The sequence below is a fragment of the Mytilus californianus genome, unplaced genomic scaffold (assembly GCF_021869535.1).
Source record: "Mytilus californianus isolate M0D057914Y unplaced genomic scaffold, xbMytCali1.0.p SCAF_2, whole genome shotgun sequence".
Classification (NCBI taxonomy): domain Eukaryota; kingdom Metazoa; phylum Mollusca; class Bivalvia; order Mytilida; family Mytilidae; genus Mytilus; species Mytilus californianus.
This window is the reverse complement of record NW_026262668.1, coordinates 67520354-67531269: the sequence shown is the minus strand read 5'-3', so window position 1 is coordinate 67531269 and position 10916 is coordinate 67520354. Positions and strand designations below refer to the sequence as shown.

The window sequence follows — 10916 nt, the reverse complement described above, 5'->3', positions numbered from 1 at the left end:
TGTCGTAAAGCATCTCAACAACTGAATGTTTTAAAGAGCATTGGTTGCTATCTTACTAAATTCAATAAATTGACCATTTTTCACACATTTATTTTATCTAATTTTATTTTTTTTCCTTTGGCATGGCATTTTTGCAACAAAAATAATACCACTAAATTACAAAATATTCTGGAAAGGGCTTCACGATTTATATAACAAAACTATGTTAGTTCGTATGATGAATTGTTTGTACGATCAAAGGTTCCATCACTGAAAATTAGACAAATGCGTAACATGGCTATTGAATTTTTTTAAATTTTATATAAATTGTCACCACCATGTTTACATGATTTAGTTGTACTGAAAGATGTGTAAATATAGTTTTAGATATTCTAATATTGTAGATATACATAGAGTTTGAACATCAACCTATGGTAAGAACTCTTTTAAATATACAGCTGCTGTTTTATGGAATGATCTACGTGATGATTTTAGAAAAAATGCTAATTTCAGTCAGTTTAATAATATTTTAAAGCCATGGAATGTAAATGACTGTTAGTGCACAGTTTATGCAGATTATTTATTAATTATACATTATGTTAAATTTTTACCATTTAGATCATATCCTATATTTTAATATTTTATGCAATGCATTTTACCAGCTTTCTCATCATGCTTCGTTAACATCTTGATATGCTTTTAGCTTTAATACCTAGCTTATCATGCTTATAATCTGCTTATTACTACCATGCTTAATTATAGGGCTTCATTTTTGTGTTATGTAATTTATTGTATGCTAATTATGTATTGTATTGTTATGCATTTTAATGTCGGTTAAAAGCTCAATAGACCTTATGTTATGTCCTTGTTTTTATACTATGACGACTCTAAATAAAGCTTACTTATTATTATTATCTGTTTTTGACTGGATCGAACTTTAAATAATACTTGTGTCCCATAATCTTCTGACAGGAGTGTAAAAAGAAGAGGCTTGATATAACTTTTATTTGTGTAGTGAAGAAAAAAAAATTCACTTGTAATGAAAGACTAAAATACACGATTCCAAACACGCCAAAAATCGTTTGAATAACGTTTCGTTCGTTGAGTCTTGGATCCATAAGTCAGTATTAAAGGTAGACATCGGCTCATGACCCATGCTTAACCTCCCCTTTATGAATATTACTCTAGGTAATCAGCAGTCAAAGGATTTCGATGATTTGTGTATATTTAAGAAATAATTCATGGAAGCCATAGATTTGTTCGAAATTTACACATGGCCTGGGCCGTGATATTCGTTAATTTTAACGCTCAGGATAAAATTCGAATATCACGGCCCAGGTCATGTGTGAATTTCCAACAAATCTAAGGCTTCCATGAATTATTTTGTCGTAAGCTACCGTCAAATCAACAGTTGACATTTCGTCACTAAGGAGCCACCATGTTGACTTGCTGAAAACAGTAGATGTGGGAATAATGCAATAGAGTAGAAAATAAAACAACACCTGCCTCAAAACTTCATTTCAATGCAATACTATCCGAATTTCGATGGTTCACGTAACGGGAAACCTTCAGCTTTAGCGTTTTCATTTGTACGACGTCATGTTTTGTAATGACTTTAATGCGCCAAAAGCATTAATGGATTTTCGCGGAATTTTATTTGATTTTGATTTTGTACATTTCTCCGAGCTCTAATGTATTAATTCTTTTTATTATGCATCATAATAAGAATAAAGGTTCTGTAGTCTTTTTTTCAATCACAATTTTTAACACAACAAAATCGGTATTGCGTTTGCAAATAGGTTACGATACATGTGGATTTACGTGGGAGGTATATTATAACAGCCATTATTATGTATATCTCTGAGTCTGCGCTAAGTATAGATATATCGAGAATTTTATCACGGTGTTGTTTACAAAGCGTAAGAAGCACGTCACATTGGAATGGTTTTTTTTTTTAGGCTTGCGTAGATTTTATAAAATAAGGAGAAATAGTATGATTGTCAATGAGATAACTACATGTATCCACAAGAGTCCAAATGACGAGGATGTAAGCAACTATTTTTCACATTTTTTTTTGGTAAGGGGGTTGGAGTTATTTCAGTACAAGAAGTATTACTTCCCAGAAAAGCCTTATTTTATAATACCAAGCAATTTAATCATTAAAAGTTGTCACTTGAATTGTTTATTCTTTGATACAACCATAGACGTTTGGTGTACACAAATATATTAGAAGTATGAGTAGAATAAATTGTTTGAGAATTCTAAGTTTTTAAATGTATAATACATTTTGCAATGCATTACATTCACAAATTTATTAGTATTACCGTATCAAAGAGGAGAGAAGAACAACACACAAAATGTGGACGGAGGAAAGGATGATTGATTGTTGGTTGCTTAACGTGCAGTGGCAATTAGTTTATGCATGTTCATGTTGAGAACAGAAATTAACAATACATATAATATGCATTCCCTGTAATAGAGGCCGTCCGGGATGAAGGTTGGGGAAATTAGGTCAGCCACTGGGAAATGAGGGTATATTGGATAGAGACAGAAATGTTACCTTGCAAAAGGTCACATACGGACCCCTCAAAGAAACGTTGCAAGGGTTCTCTCTCAACATGGAAAGAGCATGAACTCTTTACACGAGGTATCAGATTTAACGTCCCCATTCTAACCGTATGTTTAGTTTAAACATATTTTATTTGCTAAATATCAGCAAAATGGATGAGACACAAGTAAATCATACTTATGAAGTCTTCTCCATATTACAATACAAGTATATATACAATAATAACATTATGAGCATGCATGTAAAGCTAACAAATTCATTAAATATTATACGAACTATAAATAAAAAGAAAAAAAGAACAAGAAGAATGGAAAAGGAGGAAAAGAAAAGAAGCAAATTATATTTTCTGTGATGTTGACTTAGGTTTGATGGTGATTATCATCCGTGCCGGTAGCAATAATATTTTATGAAGGTACTAGAAATCTGTTAGACATTTTAATAAAATCTTGAACATGTTTGAAAATTAGGAGATTTTGTTCATTCGAAAGTTCAAGATCTCCGCAAGTTAATAGTTTAGTATCAATAATAAAGTTTTCAGTAAGCCAATTAAGATTGTTAAGTAAAATTTCTCTACATGTAGTGTATTTTGGGCAAACTAAAAGAAAATGATGAACATCCTCAATATCAGACCCACACTGACACGAAGGATCCAGTATAATGTTAGCTTTGAAAAGGTCAGAGTTCAAAAATGAAGCGGAACATCGCAATTGAGTTAAAATAATATTCAGTTTCCTCGGACCGTACATATAATACGGCGCAACTCTACTCTGAACACTTTCATTTTTCAATTCTCTCTTAAATTTAGATATAGAGTCGGTGTTTCGAATTTTTAAGTCAAGCTTATTCCATTCTCGTATTGTGGATGGAATAAAAGATTCAGTGGTAAGGGAAAGTCTACAAAATGGAACAATGATATTTTGACCGTTTCGCAACGGATAGTTGGTTGTACTTTGTATACATGGGGGGACAAGATTACACAGGTACTGAGGTGCATGTTTTTTATTTGTATTATAAAACATCTGTAATTTTCTCCTTCTTCGTCTTTCATATAAAGATTCCCAGCCAACCTCAGAGTACAGAGTATCAGTTTTAGTGAAGATTGGTAGACCTGTTACAATTCTTGCGGCTTCCAATTGCAAATTTTTCTAATTTATTTGAATAACATATCCCACAATTATCCCACACTTCCGTAGCATATTCAAAAATGGGTCTAATAAAAACTAGATAAAGTTTTTCTAAATTATTACGAGACAGTCGATATTTAAGTTTACGCAGAACATTAAGGTGTTTCTTTACACTTGTAATTATACTTTCAATATGATTGTTCCATTTTGCGTCACAACTAAAGGTAACTCCCAGGTGCTTATGCGATGTATTTATAGGGATAGTTTTATCATTTAGGGAAAAGTTGAGATCTGGTATCTCAATATTTGAAAATATCATAATTTCTGTTTTATCAGGATTAAATGACATAAGCCATTTAGTTGACCAAACATCCAGCTCTTTCAGGTCGCGGTCGATCACAGATTTAATCTGTTCACCATCGCTACCGGAATAACTGAATGAAGTGTCGTCTGCAAATAGCCTACACAGCGATGTAAGCGTATCAGCAATATCATTAATATATAAAACAAAGAGAAGAGGGCCCAAAACAGATCCCTGGGGGTACACCTGCTGACACATTACAAAAGGAGGAGGACGAATTATTCAGTACTACTCTTTGTTTCCTGTCATGCAGATAATCTTCAAACCACTGTAATAAGGTTCCATCAATACCATAGGCTTTCAGTTTGTGAATAAGACCTCTATGCCAAACTTTGTCAAACGCTTTAGAGAAATCACAGAATACAAAACAGTTTATTTCTGTTTTTTCCAAAGAGTTTAAGATGCAGTTGTATATTTCTAAAAGTTGATGAACAGTTGAATTTTGGGGAAGAAATCCGGATTGATATTCATAAATTAATTTGTAAGCGTGTAGATGATTATACAAGTGCTTAAAACAACTCTTTCCATTACTTTTCTAACACAACTAATAAGAGAAATTGGTCTGTAATTTGAAGGCAAGGATGAATCCCCCTTTTTGAAAATAGGTATTAAATTAGCTATCTTCCAACTGGTTGGATATTTGCCTTCTCTTAAAGATTTATTGAATATAATGTTTAGCGGAACTGCAACCTTTTCCGGACATAACTTAAGCATTTTATGGCTGATCACATCTGGGCCTGATGCCTTGTTTGGATCTAATATCTGGATAATATCTATGATTTCTTGTGTATTTATTTTGATTTCCGAAAATTTACTATAAGTTTTTGTTTTAAATTCGGGTAAATTTACATGTTCTTCGTCACCGTATGTGGCTGCGTACTTGTACATCCTGTACAGCCAAACGGACGCAACACTTAGGCAAGATTTTACTGCTGGTCGGAAGAAGACCAAAGTGACCATATTTCTATTCCCCGGTCACCACTGGGTGCTCGAACGAAAGGAAGTTCCATTGGTAATTCTGAATTTTTGCTTAACAAATCGGATCTTGATTCTCTTTCCATTCTTACACGTGGTTGTTTTTCCGAATTGAACTTTAAACCTCGATAATTTTGTTTCTCCCACTTGTTATTCTGTCTGTCTAAAGGACGATAAGTCGTGTTATTTATTAAACTAAATCAAGATGGAACTAACGCAACTAACACCATATTTAGATGCGAAGAATGGATGATAGTTGTTTTTTTTTTTGTATTGCTATTTTTACACGTGTATTGTTGTTTTTCGTCTTTGGTTCTGGAATATGTATAAAATAATAAATTTTCAGATGTAATAGATTGATGTGTTGTAAAAATATCATCAATCGGTTTGATTGCATAGATATCATTCCTTATGAAATTGAGACTTTCGTTTAATAGATGTGTTTCGGTTTTTACTGTTAAATTGATATACTTTAGACTATTATTCCTTGAATTATTTGTGTCTGTTTATCAAACCAAAACATATGCACTCAAACAATTACACACTCAACTGGATGAACACAACTGGTTAAATGGTCTTTCAATAACATGCATTAAACAATGAAGATTGAAAGGTTTTTCGTGTGAACTTAAATCGTGTGAGCTAGATCCTTAAAATTCCGGGTTTCGATATTGTACAACATAGTTCCATGTTAACATCATCAGTGAACATATCCTTGTCTAGAAAGCTGTTGAAAGATTATTCACATGAAACTCATTCAATCATTACTTTTCACATCTAACTATGAGATTAGTCTAGACCTTAGAATGTTAGAAATCTTTAAACCCGGTTAACCCCACATTTCACTGAACCTTCTAAAAGAACTTGCTTTCTTTGTTCTAATCGTTTACTCTTTTATTTATGTTTCGGATTTTTGTTGTAGGGTTGTCTCGCTCTATTTTAATGCATCTTTCGCAAAATAAATTTTCTTTATTTTCCTTTTTGATATTTAATAACCTCATTTCTAAAAAAAGCATATTAAAGGGACAATCGATTTTACATTGTTTTATGTACCTTTACTATATTTTCTTTTCACCAAAAAATTATAATAGAAACTTTATATAATGAACGGAGCAGAAATCCACAAAGGACAAAGCAACAAAACTTGTTTCTTCATACTATTAGGATTAAACAATCTTCTTACAAATGAACTCGATTGTTTAACCTACGATCATGTTATAGTGGACATACATTTTGAAACTCTTCTATTGCCTCAAAAATTCAATCTTTTTTTCCTTCGTGTTCTTTTTAATTGACCATTACCGATTATTAAAACTTCCGGTTAGGTTGAAGTTAAAAATCCATAATATATAGTAGCAAGAGAATTTATGTATTTAATATTTAATCATAGGATGGTTATTTGTTCTTTTTATTTTAATATCATTAACTCTTCATTTCTTTTTCCGTTCCTAAATCTTGCATTCACTATATTTATTTCAGAAATTCTCTTGATTAATTATCTGATTTGTATTGTCATGTTAATTTTCGAAGTCAGTTTTCAATGCCAAAAAATTCATTTCAAAGCCGATGGATGGTCTGAATGCATAAAATTTATGTTTTCCGGTAACACGGTAAGAAATATACGTATTGTCATTTAGATCACTATCATGCTTCCGTATTGAAACACATGGAAATTTCATATACAGTCGTATAAAAGGAAATTTCATATACAGTAATATAAAATGTTTTGATTGATTGTTGCTTCGCAAACATCCAGTGGCAATTATATCCTGCATATTCAGTACGAGAAACCAATAACAATAAATACATTAGGGGGTTCAGCATCGTAGGCCGACCGGAATTAAAAACCGATTTGTTGGAGGCATAAAGTTAGTCTTGTAACAGGTGCCTTAAGGACACTTCAAGAGTTGTTGCAAGGGTCTTTTAATGTGCAGAGAACGTGACACTCATCCTTCACAATGCATCGGATTTAACATCCTTATTCCGGCCTGACGTGGCTATGTATTTATAGATCCACACAATCAAAAGGCCGCCCCAATTTAGCAGGGGTTTTACAGCCGGAAAGGGAGAATTCCAGGTGACCATCTCTTTACATCCAAGTCAGCACTTAGACTACTATTTCTTGGTTATTTTTTTTTTAAATCTCGTGTAGACCTACCTACCCTAATGTACATTGGAATCTTCGAAAAAGCAGGTGATTTGAGCTTTAAGGTTGTATCATTATACTTAAACCTGGTTATTATCTAGTCTGACATCTCAAACATACCACTCCGACGTGAAGAATAGTCATCATTTCTGTTTTATACGTGAACAGAAATGGCACATAGTGGTTGGTTGCAGTGTTCATGTCATCACGTAGCAGTCTAGTTTCAGGTAAGTTTCAAAATACACAACTGTACAAATGGTCCTATAAAACTATAACAAAATTAGATTACCCGAAATGATAGATTTGAGTCACTTTTATATATTTACCTTGGGTATCATATATGTAGCTGTGGAGCATATTCATCAATGCTGTTTCTTTTTGATTTTTGTTTGAAATATTTGGCAATGGGATGTATTAACAACAAGGTCAATAATCGTTTGCACAAGTAGCATTTGAAAAAAAAATATTTCCAAGGCACGAACTGCAAGGACAAGAAAACACAAAATTGTAAAACAAACAATAGGTATAAACATCAAGATCGTGAAAAGGTAACAAAAAAAAGAAGAAAAATAATTCGGAAAATATGAATATGCGGGAGAACTATACAAAGAAATAAGAATTAACCACAAAATGTAGCTGCAGAAATCACAGAAAATGTTCCTTGTCAATGTTTCCACAAAGTTATATCATGTTCAAAATATGAAATGTGGGATAGTGGGCTATGTATTAAATAAACAACACAATTAATTACAGGTCAGTGTTAAACGAATGTAAAAGAATTTATCACGTAAGTATAAACAAATTATACATGAAAAACAAATAAATGTACACCCTTTCTCTCAATGTTTGAAAATACTCTCTTCTTTATTTGAAGGTTAGTTAATTAATATTATTAAGACTTGCTGCCACCTGTTTTATTCTAGATTAATATATATATATATATATATATAAGAACTATTCCCAGTGCTTTTATATTTTCTATTTGTATTTATATCAGGTTCATCAAGATAGAAGATGATTCCTTCATTCCTCCTGTTCATTATTTGTGTTACAAAATCCGAAACACTGCTCCTCCTGAGCAGCAAAAATAGTAGTATTAATAAACAAGGAAGAAATCCGGGATATACCACAGATCTGCATCTCAACAATAATATGAACAATCTAATGCCGACAATGACTTCGTCCTTATACGATGGGAATAAACCATTGATGACGAGTATGGTTTCAAATGCAGTACATTCTACAGAAAATATACCAGCAAATACTTACCAAACCTTAACATCTCGATTGATTGAAAACAAAACTAGGCCGTACATAGATGTGATTCCACAGTCTACATGGACCCTTCAGATAGAATCAACCAGTCAGATAACAATGACAGAGACGTGGTATACAAGTCCAATAATTGAAATCAACGAAACAGATATTAGTGAAAGTACAAATACATTTCCAGCAGTACACATTAAAGCTAGAAGTACCTCTGAAATACAGCATTCGGTGGTCATCACAACAGAAAAGACACGTATTGTTGAGAAATCAGCACAACCAATTATAAACTGTGATTTATTGAGAAACCTGGGGTATGTAATGCAGCAGTATTTAAGTGAACATGATATAGATGGTTTACTTCAGAAGAACCCATCACAGATATCTTTAAATATATGTAATACATTTCATATAGGAATATTCTTTTAAAATAGATCAACAGAAATAATTTCAATAGTATAAAACAATCATCCTACGAATCTTTTTAACAAGAAAACTAATGCATTGATTTAAAACAAATGCGACTCTATTCTTCTGAAAAGGTACAAATTAAAGTCAAGATGTTAATACTGAATAGGTAGGACTGCCTTTCTTTCCATTAATACAACATCAAAACAATTTTAAAAAAAGTCTCTCAAAACGGGGTTTTACTTTAAATTAATAATTTGTATTGTTCTGTTTATATTTCAGTTTCAACCACCCTGCCTGTAATCCTGGACAATGGACATAAACTATAGATGATCAAGACTAATACCAGTACTATACAGTCTACTGAACTTTATTTATATGAACATATTTACCTTAAAACAATATTCATTTTTATTAACTCGTTCGTTGAGTTTTGGACCCATTAGTCATTATGAATGGCAGACTTCGGTCCATGAACTATGTTTAACCTCCCCCTTTATGATTTTTACTGAAGGTGAACAGCAGCCAAGAGGCTTCGATAATGTGTGTATATTGTTAATTTGCATCTGTGATTCTTATAAAATTAAAGGAGGTGTGGTATGATTACCAATAAGATACAATAAAGACAGAAGAAGAACAACACAAATAAAATAAATACGACGTATTAATGAATATTTTCTCAATATTTCATTTAAAATGTATTATAAGTTCCAAAACATATCGATAATCAAACAATTTAGATGTCAATTATTTGATTTAAAGCATCTCTGCAGGATATTAGGGGAGACATACCAAGGATCAGGACACTACATTGGTATCTCTGAAATTCACTTAAAAAAATCGGCTCTTGTTCATGTTTAGAGCTTTGAATATCGTTGCTTTTCTCTAAATGGTCTTAAAACCTCAATCATTTGTTTCTCTCACTTGTTTTGTTCCTCAGTTTTATTTTAAAGCTATTCAATCTGTCGAATGGACTAAAACTCGTGTTATCTATTAAACCAAATCAGGATGAACTAACGCAAATGACACGAAATATAAATGTTTTTGTCATTTATTTCAATGGAAATATAGGCACTGGTAAGTTACAGCCTTTAGTGTCAAACGATTTCACGTATGTATCAAAATCATACCTCTGGTATCATAGGTGTTGGGGATATTTTACCTGATAGGCCTGTACCATACTTGACTTGTCAATATGTTGCAAATACCGTTTTTTTATGAATATTTGGCATCATTTACAAGAAAGCAACACCATTGAAAAAAATCACTTCCAAATCACGAATTAGAAGAACAGGAAAACACATATTCGTAAAACGCATGAACGTCAAAAAATTTGAATACTGAAATTATAACAAAAAAGTAAATAAAAAACCATGAGGAAATATGATCTTACCTTTAAAAATCAAGGTTGGGAGAACGAAACAAATAACTAGTAAAAATTTGTCACATTCGCCTACTACTGAAATCAGAACAAAACATATCAGTGTTTTCACGAGGTTATATGAGGTGTACAACGAAATGTCGGGTTATGGGCTAGGTTTAAAATAAACAACACAATTAATTACAGGTGGGTGTTAAACGCAGGCATTACGAATTTGTCAAGTAAATATAAACAAACTATTATAAATGAAAAACAAAATACATGTACACCATTTCTTTCAATATTTAAAAAGTGTATCTTCTTCATTTGAAGGTCAGCTAATTAATGATATTGAGATTTGCTGTCACCTATTTTATTGTTTTTGTTTGTAATAACACTATACTTGTGAAGACCAATTTCCATTGCTTAACTATTTTTCCTTTTATATTTAAATCAGGTTTATCGAGTAAAAGCATTATCTTTTTATTCATTTTGTATATTACATTTGTCCTTAGCAGCAGCAATATTAGTATTACAAGACATGGAAAAAACGTTGAATATACAACAGAACTACATCTTAACAATAACATGAACAGTCTAACTAATCCCGACATTGACTTCGTCTGTATATGATGGGTATACACTATTGATGTAATAATTCTACAGGAAATATACCGAAAATACTCACCAAACCATAACATCTCGATGAATTGAAAACAAAACTAGGT

The 10916-nt window shown here is 32.0% G+C and overlaps 1 long non-coding RNA gene across 1 annotated transcript; it reads left to right on the top strand.

Moving 5' to 3' along the window:
* The first annotated feature begins 321 nt into the window (after positions 1-321).
* On the top strand, positions 322-10638 carry LOC127728182 (uncharacterized). The gene is made up of 3 exons (XR_007994018.1): positions 322-413; positions 8152-8734; positions 9111-10638. It is a non-coding gene; the product is annotated as an uncharacterized LOC127728182 (long non-coding RNA).
* The last annotated feature ends 278 nt before the right edge of the window (positions 10639-10916 follow it).